The sequence below is a fragment of the Cherax quadricarinatus genome, chromosome 50 (assembly GCF_038502225.1).
Source record: "Cherax quadricarinatus isolate ZL_2023a chromosome 50, ASM3850222v1, whole genome shotgun sequence".
NCBI classification, from domain to species: domain Eukaryota; kingdom Metazoa; phylum Arthropoda; class Malacostraca; order Decapoda; family Parastacidae; genus Cherax; species Cherax quadricarinatus.
Window position 1 is genome coordinate 23973057 of NC_091341.1, and position 16194 is coordinate 23989250.

General features: G+C 46.0%; 1 protein-coding gene across 1 annotated transcript in view; it reads left to right on the forward strand.

Moving 5' to 3' along the window:
• LOC128695265 (discoidin domain-containing receptor tyrosine kinase B) overlaps positions 1–16194 on the forward strand; it is a 430413-nt gene that overhangs the window by 194666 nt on the left and 219553 nt on the right. The window lies entirely within an intron of this gene.

Sequence of the window (16194 nt, forward strand, 5' to 3'; positions counted from 1 at the left end):
GTTTGTTACTGTGTAGTTATGTTACAGTGTAGTTTGTTACTGTGTAGTTATGTTACAGTGTAGTTTGTTACTGTGTAGTTATGTTACAGTGGTTTGTTACTGTGCAGTTATGTTACAGTGTAGTTTGTTACTGTGTAGTTATGTTACAGTGTAGTTTGTTACTGTGTAGTTATGTTACAGTGGTTTGTTACTATGCAGTTATGTTACAGTGTAGTTTGTTACTGTGTAGTTATGTTACAGTGTAGTTTGTTACTGTGTAGTTATGTTACAGTGTAGTTTGTTACTGTGTAGTTATGTTACAGTGGTTTGTTACTGTGCAGTTATGTTACAGTGTAGTTTGTTACTGTGTAGTTATGTTACAGTGTAGTTTGTTACTGTGTAGTTATGTTACAGTGGTTTGTTACTGTGCAGTTATGTTACAGTGTAGTTTGTTACTGTGTAGTTATGTTACAGTGTAGTTTGTTACTGTGTAGTTTGTTACTGTGTAGTTACGTTACAGTGTAGTTTGTTACTGTGTAATGTTATAGTGTAGTTTGTTACAGTGTAGTTATGTTACAGTGGTTTGTTACTGTGTAGTTATGTTACAGTGTAGTTTGTTACTGTGTAGTTATGTTACAGTGTAGTTTGTTACTGTGTAGTTATGTTACAGTGTAGTTTGTTACTGTGTAGTTATGTTACAGTGGTTTGTTACTGTGCAGTTATGTTACAGTGTAGTTTGTTACTGTGTAGTTATGTTACAGTGTAGTTTGTTACTGTGTAGTTATGTTACAGTGGTTTGTTACTGTGCAGTTATGTTACAGTGTAGTTTGTTACTGTGTAGTTATGTTACAGTGTAGTTTGTTACTGTGTAGTTATGTTACAGTGTAGTTTGTTACTGTGTAGTTATGTTACAGTGGTTTGTTACTGTGCAGTTATGTTACAGTGTAGTTTGTTACTGTGTAGTTATGTTACAGTGTAGTTTGTTACTGTGTAGTTATGTTACAGTGGTTTGTTACTGTGCAGTTATGTTACAGTGTAGTTTGTTACTGTGTAGTTATGTTACAGTGTAGTTTGTTACTGTGTAGTTATGTTACAGTGTAGTTTGTTACTGTGTAGTTATGTTACAGTGTAGTTTGTTACTGTGTAGTTATGTTACAGTGTAGTTTGTTACTGTGTAGTTATGTTACAGTGTAGTTTGTTACAGTGTAGTTATGTTACAGTGTAGTTTGTTATACCGCAGTACTTCCTCTAATTGAAACTATTAATAACCCAGGATAACCCCGGAGGGTTAATAACCCAGGATAGCTTAGGAGAGTTAATAATCCAGGATAAGGTCAAAGGGTTAATAACCCAGGATAACTCAGGAGAGTTAATAACCCAGGATAACTCAGGAGTTAATAACCCAGGATAAGATCAGAGGGTTAATAACCCAGGATAACTTAGGAGAGTTAATAACCCAGGATAAGATCAGAGGGTTAATAACCCAGGATAACTTAGGAGAGTTAATAACCCAGGATAAGATCAGAGGGTTAATAACCCAGGATAATCAAGCAGTATTGTGCTTGTAAGACAGTTTCTCTCCCTCAGAAAGCCATACAACCGTCTATAACCTGCTGGGTAACACAGACTTAACCTTTCCTTCCGCCTTGCCCAGGATTTCACCCTGGCTTCTTCGGTTATGAGCAGAGTGCTTTACCAGCGAAAGCAATGGCACCAGCCGTGTTGTCATGGCTCGTGCCACTGGCACATTTGTAGTGGCATCCTGCTTTATATATCTTTGTGTATAACTCTCTTGATCCCCAGGTCACTGTAATGTCTCACTCTGATGCTGCTGTAGGGCTTTTGATCTGAGGAATTGGATATACTTTTTTTCAAAACCTAAGGTCAAACTTGACTATTTTCCATTCCATGGTTGAATTATGGTGGACATATTTATGGTGGACATAATGGCACTGCATGAAGATGCCAGGTTGAGCATCACTGGATGTGGTTAGCGAGAGGACATGAGAACGGGTGGATGGCTTGATCAACCAGGCTGTTTATCAACCAGAGAAAACTGAGAGAAGTTAAGAGAAAAGTTAAGACGATGTTCCAGTCCATGGAGGACCAGTGTCAGGTTACAGCTCCAAGAGTTTGTTAGATATCGTGAATACTCTTCAGGACCGACATTCTCACTCAGTCTCAGCAAGTGCAACCTTACCAGTCAGGTGACCAAGTAAGACTCCATGTACACACACACACACACACATACACACACACACACACACACACACACACACACACACACACACACACACACACACACACACACACACACATACACACACACACACACACACACACACACACACACACACACACACACACACACACACAAACACACACACACACACACACACACACACACACACACACACACACACACACACACACAAACACACACACACACACACACACACACACACACACACACACACAAACACACACACACACACACACACACACACACAAACACACACACACACACACACACACAAACACACACACACACACACACACACACACACACACACACATACACACACACACACACACACACACACACACACACACATACACACACACACACACACACACACACACACACACACACACACACACACACACACACAAACACACACACACACACACACACACACACACACACACACACACAAACACACACACACACACACACACACACACACACACATACACACACACACACACACACACACACACACACACACACACACACACGTGGCGAGGTGTCAGAGTGGGCACCTGTGACCAGCGGGGTCCCGCAGGGGTCAGTCCTAGGACCAGTGCTGTTTCTGGTATTTGTGAACGACATGACGGAAGGAATAGACTCTGAGGTGTCCCTGTTTGCAGATGACGTGAAGTTGATGAGAAGAATACACTCGATCGAAGACCAGGCAGAACTACAAAGGGATCTGGACAGGCTGCAGAACTGGTCCAGCAATTGGCTCCTGGAGTTCAATCCCACCAAGTGCAAAGTCATGAAGATTGGGGAAGGGCAAAGAAGGCCGCAGACGGAGTACAGTCTAGGGGGTCAGAGACTACAAACCTCACTCAAGGAAAAAGATCTTGGGGTGAGTATAACACCAGGCACATCTCCTGAAGCGCACATCAACCAAATAACTGCTGCAGCATATGGGCGCCTAGCAAACCTCAGAACAGCATTCCGACATCTTAATAAGGAATCGTTCAGGACCCTGTACACCGTATACGTTAGGCCCATATTGGAGTATGCGGCACCAGTTTGGAACCCACACCTAGCCAAGCACGTAAAGAAACTAGAGAAAGTGCAAAGGTTTGCAACAAGACTAGTCCCAGAGCTAAGAGGTATGTTCTACGAGGAGAGGTTAAGGGAAATCAACCTGACGACACTGGAGGACAGGAGAGATAGGGGGGACATGATAACAACATACAAAATACTGAGAGGAATTGACAAGGTGGACAAAGACAGGATGTTCCAGAGATTGGACACAGTAACAAGGGGACACAGTTGGAAGCTGAAGACACAGATGAATCACAGGGATGTTAGGAAGTATTTCTTCAGCCACAGAGTAGTCAGTAAGTGGAATAGTTTGGGAAGCGATGTAGTGGAGGCAGGATCCATACATAGCTTTAAGCAGAGGTATGATAAAGCTCACGGCTCAGGGAGAGTGACCTAGTAGCGATCAGTGAAGAGGCGGGGCCAGGAGCTCGGACTCGACCCCCGCAACCTCAACTAGGTGAGTACAACTAGGTGAGTACAAACACACACACACACACACACACACACACACACACACACACACACACACACACACACACACAAACACACACACACACACACACACACACAAACACACACACACACACACACACACACACACACACACACACACACACACACACACACACACACACACACACACACACACACACACACACACACACACACACACACTCACGAAGCGATGTAGTGGAGGCAGGATACATTCATAGGTTTAAGCAGAGGTATAATAAAGTTCGTGGTGCAGGAAGAGTGACCCAATAGCGGCCAGTGAAGAGGCGGGGCCAGGAGCTATGACTCGACCACTGCAACCACGACTAGGTGAGTACACACACATACAGTCGTGGCATCAGTTTTTTCCTCTGATCTCATAAGGAAATTAATACTGGGATTACGTTGAGCAAGTCTTCGTAACTTCTACTTTAACCCTCCAGCCTCCCTCCAGCCTTCCTCCCTCCCTCCAGCCTCCCTCCAGCCTTCCTCCCTCCCTCCAGCCTCCCTCCAGCCTTCCTCCCTCCCTCCAGCCTTCCTCCCTCCCTCCAGCCTTCCTCCCTCCCTCCAGCCTTCCTCCCTCCCTCCAGCCTTCCTCCCTCCCTCCAGCCTCCCTCCAGCCTTCCTCCCTCCCTCCAGCCTTCCTCCCTCCCTCCAGCCTTCCTCCCTCCCTCCAGCCTTCCTCTCTCCCTCCAGCCTCCCTCCTCCACACCCTTATCCCTCCTCATCCTCCAGACCCTTGTCTTCATCCTTCACACTCCCCTTCTAACCACCTGCCTTGAGTCAACCATGCATGACTCACTAACATTGAGTCACAACACAAAGTGACAAGCTTGTACGAGACGTGACAATATATTGTAACACTATATACATGATGTCAGGTGGTATGTGTACTCACCTAGTTGTACTCACCTAGTTGAGGTTGCGGGGGTCGAGTCCGAGCTCCTGGCCCCGCCTCTTCACTGATCGCTACTAGGTCACTCTCCCTGAGCCGTGAGCTTTATCATACCTCTGCTTAAAGCTATGTATGGATCCTGCCTCCACTACATCGCTTCCCAAACTATTCCACTTACTGACTACTCTGTGGCTGAAGAAATACTTCCTAACATCCCTGTGATTCATCTGTGTCTTTAGCTTCCAACTGTGTCCCCTTGTTACTGTGTCCAATCTCTGGAACATCCTGTCTTTGTCCACCTTGTCAATTCCTCTCAGTATTTTGTATGTTGTTATCATGTCCCCCCTATCTCTCCTGTCCTCCAGTGTCGTCAGGTTGATTTCCCTTAACCTCTCCTCGTAGGACATACCTCTTAGCTCTGGGACTAGTCTTGTTGCAAACCTTTGCACTTTCTCTAGTTTCTTTACGTGCTTGGCTAGGTGTGGGTTCCAAACTGGTGCCGCATACTCCAATATGGGCCTAACGTATACGGTGTACAGGGTCCTGAACGATTCCTTATTAAGATGTCGGAATGCTGTTCTGAGGTTTGCTAGGCGCCCATATGCTGCAGCAGTTATTTGGTTGATGTGCGCTTCAGGAGATGTGCCTGGTGTTATACTCACCCCAAGATCTTTTTCCTTGAGTGAGGTTTGTAGTCTCTGACCCCCTAGACTGTACTCCGTCTGCGGCCTTCTTTGCCCTTCCCCAATCTTCATGACTTTGCACTTGGTGGGATTGAACTCCAGGAGCCAATTGCTGGACCAGTTCTGCAGCCTGTCCAGATCCCTTTGTAGTTCTGCCTGGTCTTCGATCGAGTGTATTCTTCTCATCAACTTCACGTCATCTGCAAACAGGGACACCTCAGAGTCTATTCCTTCCGTCATGTCATGTGTGTGTGTGTGTGTGTGTGTGTGTGTGTGTGTGTGTGTGTGTGTGTGTGTGTGTGTGTGTGTGTGTGTGTGTGTGTGTGTGTGTGTGTGTGTAATTTCACTTAGAGACTTACACAGAGACCACATCTCCCCATATTCCGGGGTGGACCGGGCGATCAGGAGAAGGCCTCGGTCACAAGCCCGAACGGGCAAGGTGAAATGTTTCCATTTCTCCTGATAAATAAAGCACCACCTTCAGCAGGTAGTTTCACCTTCCCTTATCCACACTCATGGAACAGGATATATTTACACCTTACTTAACACAGTGATGCTGGAGGCTGGGACCTCACCACTCACCAGACACAACGGGTTAGAAGGTAAATGTGGGAGTAGTTCCCGCCCCTCACACCCACCCCTCAGGTAGATGTGGGTGTAGTTCCCGCCCCTCACACCCACCCCTCAGGTAGATGTGGGTGTAGTTCCCGCCCCTCACACCCACCCCTCAGGTAGATGTGGGTGTAGTTCCCGCCCCTCACACCCACCCCTCAGGTAGATGTGGGTGTAGTTCCCGCCCCTCACACCCACCCCTCAGGTAGATGTGGGTGTAGTTCCCGCCCCTCACACCCACCCCTCAGGTAGATGTGGGTGTAGTTCCCGCCCCTCACACCCACCCCTCAGGTAGATGTTGGTGTAGTTCCCGCCCCTCACACCCACCCCTCAGGTAGATGTGGGAGTAGTTCCCGCCCCTCACACCCACCCCTCAGGTAGATGTGGGTGTAGTTCCCGCCCCTCACACCCACCCCTCAGGTAGATGTGGGTGTAGTTCCCGCCCCTCACACCCATCACGTGTTTGAGTTAACACTTAGCAGTGATCCCACAACTTTCTATGCTTGTCCATCAAGACACCAGGAACCATCCTGTAGTCTACCCAGACCAGTCCTCTAGCTTAATGTCACACATCAGTCAGGTTCTTGGTGCTAGCAGCACGCAGCGCAACACAGACACCACAGCCCAGTTGATCAAGAAATGACTAGCTGCTCATCAACTTCCCACACCCTCCCGCGGGAGCTGACGCAGAATTCCTCAACTATATCCGCGAGTTGAAGAAGGAATGCGTGGGAAACTCTCTCAATATCATCACATGATAACATCAACGAACGCAGTATGTTGAAGATGGCCTCAGTATGAAGCAGAGATATGGTTTATTGACCCCTTGCAAGATCGTTGGTGGTGACTGAAGTATAAGCAATGGACGTGAACTTTAAAAGGAGTGAGTCGTATCAGGAGTGAGCTGTATCAGGAGTGAGCTGTATCAGGAGTGAGCTGTATCAGGAGTGAGCTGTATCAGGAGTGAGCTGTATCAGGAGTGAGCTGTATCAGGAGTGAGCTGTATCAGGAGTGAGCTGTATCAGGAGTTAGCTGTATCAGGAGTTAGCTGTATCAGGAGTGAGCTGTATCAGGAGTGAGCTGTATCAGGAGTGAGCTGTATCAGGAGTGAGCTGTATCAGGAGTGAGTCGTATCAGGAGTGAGCTGTATCAGGAGTGAGCTGTATCAGGAGTGAGCTGTATCAGGAGTGAGCTGTATCAGGAGTGAGTCGTATCAGGAGTGAGCTGTATCAGGAGTGAGCTGTATCAGGAGTGAGCTGTATCAGGAGTGAGTTGTAAAAGAAGCACCAGTGAGTATGTATATTTAAATGTACGTCGTGCTATGTCCGGAAGGCAACTCTTTCCTGGCTAGTGTAACAACTGTCCTGGCTAGTGTAACAACTGTCCTGGCTAGTGTAACAACTGTCCTGGCTAGTGTAACAACTGTTCTGATATTGTAACAACTGTCCTGGCTAGTGTAACAACTGTTCTGATATTGTAACAACTGTCCTGGCTAGTGTGACAACTGTTCTGATATTGTAACAGCTGTCCTGGCTAGTGTAACAACTGTTCTGATATTGTAACAACTGTCCTGGCTAGTGTGACAACTGTTCTGATATTGTAACAGCTGTCCTGGCTAGTGTAACAACTGTTCTGATATTGTAACAACTGTCCTGGCTAGTGTGACAACTGTCCTGGCTAGTGTAACAACTGTCCTGGCTAGTGTAACAACTGTCCTGGCTAGTGTAACAACTGTTCTGATATTGTAACAACTGTCCTGGCTAGTGTAACAACTGTCCTGGCTAGTGTAACAACTGTCCTGGCTAGTGTAACAACTGTCCTGGCTAGTGTAACAACTGTTCTGATATTGTAACAACTGTCCTGGCTAGTGTAACAACTGTCCTGGCTAGTGTAACAACTGTTCTGATATTGTAACAACTGTCCTGGCTAGTGTGACACCTGTTCTGATATTGTAACAACTGTCCTGGCTAGTGTGACACCTGTTCTGATATTGTAACAACTGTCCTGGCTAGTGTAACAACTGTTCTGATATTGTAACAACTGTCCTGGCTAGTGTAACAACTGTTCTGATATTGTAACAACTGTCCTGGCTAGTGTAACAACTGTCCTGGCTAGTGTGACACCTGTTCTGATATTGTAACAACTGTCCTGGCTAGTGTGACACCTGTTCTGATATTGTAACAACTGTCCTGGCTAGTGTAACAACTGTTCTGATATTGTAACAACTGTCCTGGCTAGTGTAACAACTGTCCTGGCTAGTGTAACAACTGTCCTGGCTAGTGTAACAACTGTTCTGATATTGTAACAACTGTCCTGGCTAGTGTAACAACTGTTCTGATATTGTAACAACTGTCCTGGCTAGTGTAACAACTGTTCTGATATTGTAACAACTGTCCTGGCTAGTGTAACAACTGTCCTGGCTAGTGTAACAACTGTCCTGGCTAGTGTAACAACTGTCCTGGCTAGTGTAACAACTGTTCTGATATTGTAACAACTGTCCTGGCTAGTGTAACAACTGTTCTGATATTGTAACAACTGTCCTGGCTAGTGTAACAACTGTCCTGGCTAGTGTAACAACTGTCCTGGCTAGTGTAACAACTGTCCTGGCTAGTGTAACAACTGTTCTGATATTGTAACAACTGTCCTGGCTAGTGTAACAACTGTCCTGGCTAGTGTAACAACTGTCCTGGCTAGTGTAACAACTGTCCTGGCTAGTGTAACAACTGTCCTGGCTAGTGTAACAACTGTCCTCGCTAGTGTGACAACTGTCCTGGCTAGTGTAACAACTGTCCTGGCTAGTGTAACAACTGTCCTGGCTAGTGTAACAACTGTCCTGGCTAGTGTAACAACTGTTCTGATATTGTAACAACTGTCCTGGCTAGTGTAACAACTGTCCTGGCTAGTGTAACAACTGTCCTGGCTAGTGTAACAACTGTTCTGATATTGTAACAACTGTCCTGGCTAGTGTAACAACTGTCCTGGCTAGTGTAACAACTGTCCTGGCTAGTGTAACAACTGTTCTGATATTGTAACAACTGTCCTGGCTAGTGTAACAACTGTTCTGATATTGTAACAACTGTCCTGGCTAGTGTGACAACTGTTCTGATATTGTAACAGCTGTCCTGGCTAGTGTAACAACTGTTCTGATATTGTAACAACTGTCCTGGCTAGTGTGACAACTGTCCTGGCTAGTGTGACACCTGTTCTGATATTGTAACAACTGTCCTGGCTAGTGTAACAACTGTCCTGGCTAGTGTAACAACTGTCCTGGCTAGTGTAACAACTGTTCTGATATTGTAACAACTGTCCTGGCTAGTGTAACAACTGTCCTGGCTAGTGTAACAACTGTCCTGGCTAGTGTAACAACTGTCCTGGCTAGTGTAACAACTGTCCTGGCTAGTGTAACAACTGTTCTGATATTGTAACAACTGTCCTGGCTAGTGTAACAACTGTCCTGGCTAGTGTAACAACTGTCCTGGCTAGTGTAACAACTGTCCTGGCTAGTGTAACAACTGTCCTGGCTAGTGTAACAACTGTCCTGGCTAGTGTAACAACTGTCCTGGCTAGTGTAACAACTGTCCTGGCTAGTGTAACAACTGTTCTGATATTGTAACAACTGTCCTGGCTAGTGTAACAACTGTCCTGGCTAGTGTAACAACTGTCCTGGCTAGTGTAACAACTGTTCTGATATTGTAACAACTGTCCTGGCTAGTGTAACAACTGTCCTGGCTAGTGTAACAACTGTCCTGGCTAGTGTAACAACTGTCCTGGCTAGTGTAACAACTGTCCTGGCTAGTGTAACAACTGTTCTGATATTGTAACAACTGTCCTGGCTAGTGTAACAACTGTCCTGGCTAGTGTAACAACTGTCCTGGCTAGTGTAACAACTGTTCTGATATTGTAACAACTGTCCTGGCTAGTGTAACAACTGTCCTGGCTAGTGTAACAACTGTCCTGGCTAGTGTAACAACTGTCCTGGCTAGTGTAACAACTGTTCTGATATTGTAACAACTGTCCTGGCTAGTGTAACAACTGTTCTGATATTGTAACAACTGTCCTGGCTAGTGTAACAACTGTCCTGGCTAGTGTAACAACTGTCCTCGCTAGTGTGACAACTGTCCTGGCTAGTGTAACAACTGTCCTGGCTAGTGTAACAACTGTCCTGGCTAGTGTAACAACTGTCCTGGCTAGTGTAACAACTGTTCTGATATTGTAACAACTGTCCTGGCTAGTGTAACAACTGTCCTGGCTAGTGTAACAACTGTCCTGGCTAGTGTAACAACTGTTCTGATATTGTAACAACTGTCCTGGCTAGTGTAACAACTGTCCTGGCTAGTGTAACAACTGTCCTGGCTAGTGTAACAACTGTTCTGATATTGTAACAACTGTCCTGGCTAGTGTAACAACTGTCCTGGCTAGTGTAACAACTGTCCTGGCTAGTGTAACAACTGTCCTGGCTAGTGTAACAACTGTCCTGGCTAGTGTAACAACTGTTCTGATATTGTAACAACTGTCCTGGCTAGTGTAACAACTGTCCTGGCTAGTGTAACAACTGTCCTGGCTAGTGTAACAACTGTCCTGGCTAGTGTGACAACTGTCCTCGCTAGTGTGACAACTAAGCTCACACTTACAGGTAATTCCCTCAAGTGAATGGTGTTTTAGATTAGGTTACGTTAGATTAAGTTTGGGTTGGTTAGGTAAGATTGGTCAAGAAACAGGACAATTGCCTCCTGACGCGGGTCTTAGTCATATGATAACCAGTCACTGAACTCTTTGGTCATCTGATCGAAGCCTTCCGCTGGCTTACCAACCCACCTCTTCATAACTATATTAGAAGTTAACAATACTTTCCGTCATCTGGTTACAGACCAGACATTGCTGTAATGGTTAAAAATGCTGATTACAGCGTTAACGTAGAATAACATTCCTGTACCCGTGACCTAGTGTACGTAAACTCCAAAACTACAGTGTATGAAGTGTGTAACTAGTGTGTACTTAAGTCAGTATAGTCGTATTGTATTTGAGCCACAAGGTAAAATTTCCATTTTATTCGAGGGATTGTTTATCACCACTTGAAGATTAAAGTGTGGCCTGCACACATAAAGTGTGGCCTGCACACATAAAGTGTGGCCTGCACACATAAAGTGTGGCCTGCACACAAAGTGTGGCCTGCACACAAAGTGTGGCCTGCACGCATAAAGTGTGGCCTGCACACAAAGTGTGGCCTGCACACATAAAGTGTGGCCCGCACACAAAGTGTGGCCTGCACACAAAGTGTGGTCGGCACACAAAGTGTGGCCTGCATACATAAAGTGTGGCCTGCAAACAAAGTGTGGTCGGCACACAAAGTGTGGCCTGCATACATAAAGTGTGGCCAGCACACAAAGTGTGGTCGGCACACAAAGTGTGGCCTGCACACATAAAGTGTGGCCTGCACACAAAGTGTGGCATGCACACAAAGTGTGGTCGGCACACAAAGTGTGGCCTGCACACATAAAGTGTGGCCTGCACACAAAGTGTGGTCGGCACACAAAGTGTGGCCTGCACACAAAGTGTGGCATGCAAACAAAGTGTGGTCGGCACACAAAGTGTGGCCTGCATACATAAAGTGTGGCCAGCACACAAAGTGTGGTCGGTACACAAAGTGTGGTCGGTACACAAAGTGTGGCCTGCATACATAAAGTGTGGCCAGCACACATAAAGTGTGGCCTGCATACATAAAGTGTGGCCAGCACACAAAGTGTGGCCTGCACACATAAATAGAGGCATTCAGGCAGTGTGTGTGACGAATATGTGGCCAGCGATGTCTGATTCACATAGGTATGTGAAAAACAACAGCTTGCTGAGAAGAGTCAGTCACTCGCTCTCGGGTAAGACTCATGGGAGGGTGAGGTTAAGACCAGGGAATAGGAGAAGAATAGTGGGGGGAGAGGAAAGAGCTTAACTCAGTCGGGGGGCATCGAGTTGGCAGCTTCCAGGGTTGGTCTCATTCTTTGTTTACAAGCTCCTCACAGGCACTGTATCAGTAGACTGGGTGGCACCGAGGTAATACACGTGAGGTTCACAAACTCCCTGGCCTGTGTTATGGAGGGGTTGTGGAGATGGAAGAGGTTGGCATTTGGGCTGGGGTTATGTGGTGGATTAAACGGACGTCTTTATAAACCACAAGAGTCAGTTGTGTGAGTGTATGTGTGTGTGAAGAGACATGGGCTGGGCTTTCAACTATGCCTCCTTCCGCCATTTACAGCCCAACTAACACCTGGCTGTCTGGAGGATTTCATCTCCAGTGAGGATCTGTCAGTGTGGTGCGAGGGAGGAAGGTACCCGCCGGCCAAGTACACTTAATTAAACAAGACACCTTAGGTGTTCAAGGTATAGAGAGAGAGAGAGAGAGAGAGAGAGAGAGAGAGAGAGAGAGAGAGAGAGAGAGAGAGAGAGAGAGAGAGAGAGAGAGAGAGAGAGAGAGAGAGAGAGAGACAGAGACAGAGAGAGAGAGAGAGACAGAGACAGAGAGACAGAGACAGAGACAAAGGCAGAGAGACAGAGACAGACAGACAGACAGACAAACAGACAGACAGAAACACTTCCCTCTCCACCACTTCCCTCTCTTCCACTTCCCTCTCCACCACTTCCCTCTCCACCACTTCCTTCTCTTCTCCACTTCCCTCTCTTCCACTCCCCTCTCCACCCCTTCCTTCTCTTCCACTTCCTTCTCTTCCACTTCCCTCTCCACCACTTCCCTCTCCACCACTTCCCTCTCCACCACTTCCCTCTCAACCACTTCCCTCACCACTTCCCTCTCCACCACTTCCCTCTCCACCACTTCCCTCTCAACCACTTCCCTCTCCACCACTTCCCTCTCCACCACTTCCCTCCCCACCACTTCCCTCTCCACCACTTCCCTCCCCACCACTTCCCTCTCCACCACTTCCCTCTCCACCACTTCCCTCCCCACCACTACCACAATTCCCTCCCCACCACTACCACAATTCCCTCCCCACCACTTCCCTCTCCACCACTTCCCTCTCCACCACTTCCCTCCCCAACTTCCCTCCCCACCACTTCCCTCCCCACCACTTCCCTCCCCACCACTTCCCTCCCCACCACTTCCCTCTCCACCACTTCCCTCTCCACCACTTCCCTCTCCACTTCCCTCTCACGTCACTCCTAACTAAATTAATGTTTGAGAGTTATCTCCTTATTTTTGCTATTTATTCTCCGAAGATCAACGAAAGTATTGACATTTGCCGCAGGTGGTTAGTGTAGCTGCTGCTCTCAGCTGGTGGCAGTGCTGGTGTTCCCAGCTGTCTACAAAAGATGATACGGTGCCTTGGTTTATGTCTCAGTTTATATCAGATCAGACATGAGAATGAGAAGAACAAATGAAACGAGTACAGCGCCTCTGGGTTCTCTTTGTTAGGAAATTAAATATCCATCTTCCTACTTTTCCAGTTACTCCTTTACTCGCATTCTTTGTGCAGTTACTCCATGGTTGCACCTGTCAAAGGCTTTTACAAAGTTTATTATGTATATAACTTCGCATTTTGTTTGTCTTCCAGTGCATCCAATGGTCCAGTAGTTGAGAGAGGCATGAAAGACCTATGCAACTGTTGTGAATCCATGTGGATAGCAATCTTGCTTTCTTAAACCCTTTTAAGGGCTTTTATAATGCGAGACTATAATTCTTGCTATTGCTTTTATGTCATGTTCGTGGGGTGGGGGATATAACCATTGTTTTTAATGACAGTGGGAAGACCCCTGTGTTTAGGCTCCTTCTCCAGGTAGGTGATATGGGAGTTCCATGAACCTGATGAACACGGAGTTCCCAGAGTCTCGGCATGGTTCACAGTGCAAATAAATGGTATAAAATACCGACACAATTGAATTATAAACACTTAAGCGGTATAATGTGATCCTTTATTGACAACGTTTCGTCCACACAGTGGATTTTATCAAGTCACAAACAGATCTGTTTGTGACTTGATGAAGCCCACTGGGTGGGCGAAACGTTGTCAATAAAGGATCACATTATACTGAGTAAGTGTTTATAATTCCATGGTTCAGAGTGCCTGAACATGTCAATAACTTTTTCGAAGTCAAGTGGGGTTAGGGTTATGTCAAAAATTTTGGATATATTGACAAGGTCTTTAGTCTCGTTCATGAAAAATTCGTTCAGATCTTTGACCTTTAGTAAAATTACCAGCTCACTGAACACAAGAGTTATATTATGGCTTCAGCCAATGATGATCCTTTTTAAATCACTTGTTCTCTCTAGGCTGAAATACTGTTGTACACTAACATCTCCATGCAAGGCAGGTGAAATTGCAGATCTAGAAAATGTACAGAGAACCTTTACTGCACATATATGTTCTATCAAACACCTTAACTACTGGGAACGCTTGGAAGTGCTTGACTTGTATTCACTGGAGCGCAGGCGAGAGAGATACATCATAATCTACACTTGGAAAATCCTAGAGGGACTGGTCCCTAATCTGCACACAGAAATCACTCCCTATGAAAGCAAAAATACTTGGCAGGCGATGCAACATACCCCCAGTGAAAAGTAGGAGCACCATTAGTACACCAAGGGAAAACACAGTAAGTGTCCGGGGCCCAAGACTGTTCAACAGCCTCCCACCAGCAATAAGGGGAATTACCAATAGACCCCTGGTTGTCTTCAAGAGGGAGCTGAACAGATACCTAAAGTCAGTACCCGATCAGCCGGGCTGTGGTTCATCTGTTGGACTACGTGCGGCCAACAGTAACAGACTGAACATTAAAATGGTATAAAATACCGACAGGTTGTTAGGTAAGACACATATGCAACAGTTAGGTATCTTTATTATGAAACGTTTCGCCTACACAGTAGGCTTCTTCAGTCAAGTACAGAAAAGTTGATAGAAGCAGAAGATACTTGAAGACGATGTAATCAGTCCATCACCCTTAAAGTATCTTCTGCTTCTATCAACTTTTCTGTACTTGACTGAAGAAGCCTACTGTGTAGGCGAAACGTTTCATAATAAAGATACCTAACTGTTGCATATGTGTCTTACCTAACAACCTGTCGGTATTTTATACCATTTTAATGTTCAATCTGTCAGACACTGCAACACAAGGGTATCTTGGTACAGACCTGCAATCAACTTCGACAACTTCCACTAGTGAGAGGGGCTGGGTTTGAGAGGGACCTAACCTTTCAACATCTGAGTTCTTACCTCTCCTAGTGGCCTACGTCTCACCTCCTGGCGCTATAAAAGCTCCATCCTGTCACTTCTTCTCCATATTGTTTCATACTATGGAACAATGCTCTTCTCCAGACTGAGGGACTGACCACCTCAAAACTTTAAGGGTGATGGACTGATTACATCGTCTTCAAGTATCTTCTGCTTCTATCAACTTTTCTGTACTTGACTGAAGAAGCCTACTGTGTAGGCGAAACGTTTCACAATAAAGATACCTAACTGTTGCAGTAACAGACTGGTTGATCAGGCTCTGATACACCGGGAGACCTGGTCATGGACCGTGCCGCGGGGGCGTTGACCCCCGGAATACCCTCCAGGCAGGAAGTTCCATCTGCATGTGGTTTTTAATCTGTATTTTTGCATATAAAAACCATTTTCAATTTCTTGGAAATTTATTAATTGTTTTATAGTTCTGTCTCCTGGACTCTGATTCACTCAACAGTAGTTCTATATCTTGTGTTTCTCAAGCCAGCGCTGCCTTCCGCCCCTCACACAGTCTAGCACTAACAAACATCAACACTAATCTAACAACAACCACAAACATTATCTAACAAGCCCCACCACCACAAGTCAACAAGTATCTTCACTACAAACCAATATGCACCGCCACCACACTCCAACAAACACCACCAACACAGGCTAACAAGTAGCAGCAACCAGCAACCACAATTCTAGCGGTGCGCCATTCAATTCAGAGCGTAATTGTGTAGCAGAAGTCGTCCAGCAGTTGTGGACGCTTGCAACCCCAGCTGTACGGGTAGCGTAAATCTTTGCGTAGCACAGCAGTTGTAACGTTCACCTCCCTCCCTCACCCTGACCATCGCCCTTCTCTCCCTCATTCACCCTGACTACCCACCCCCTCACCTCTCATTACAGCATGTGTGATCTCCCTGACCGAGAAAAAGGGTAAGAGAGATAATAGGGAACGAAGAATAGAAAAGAAAGGAAACG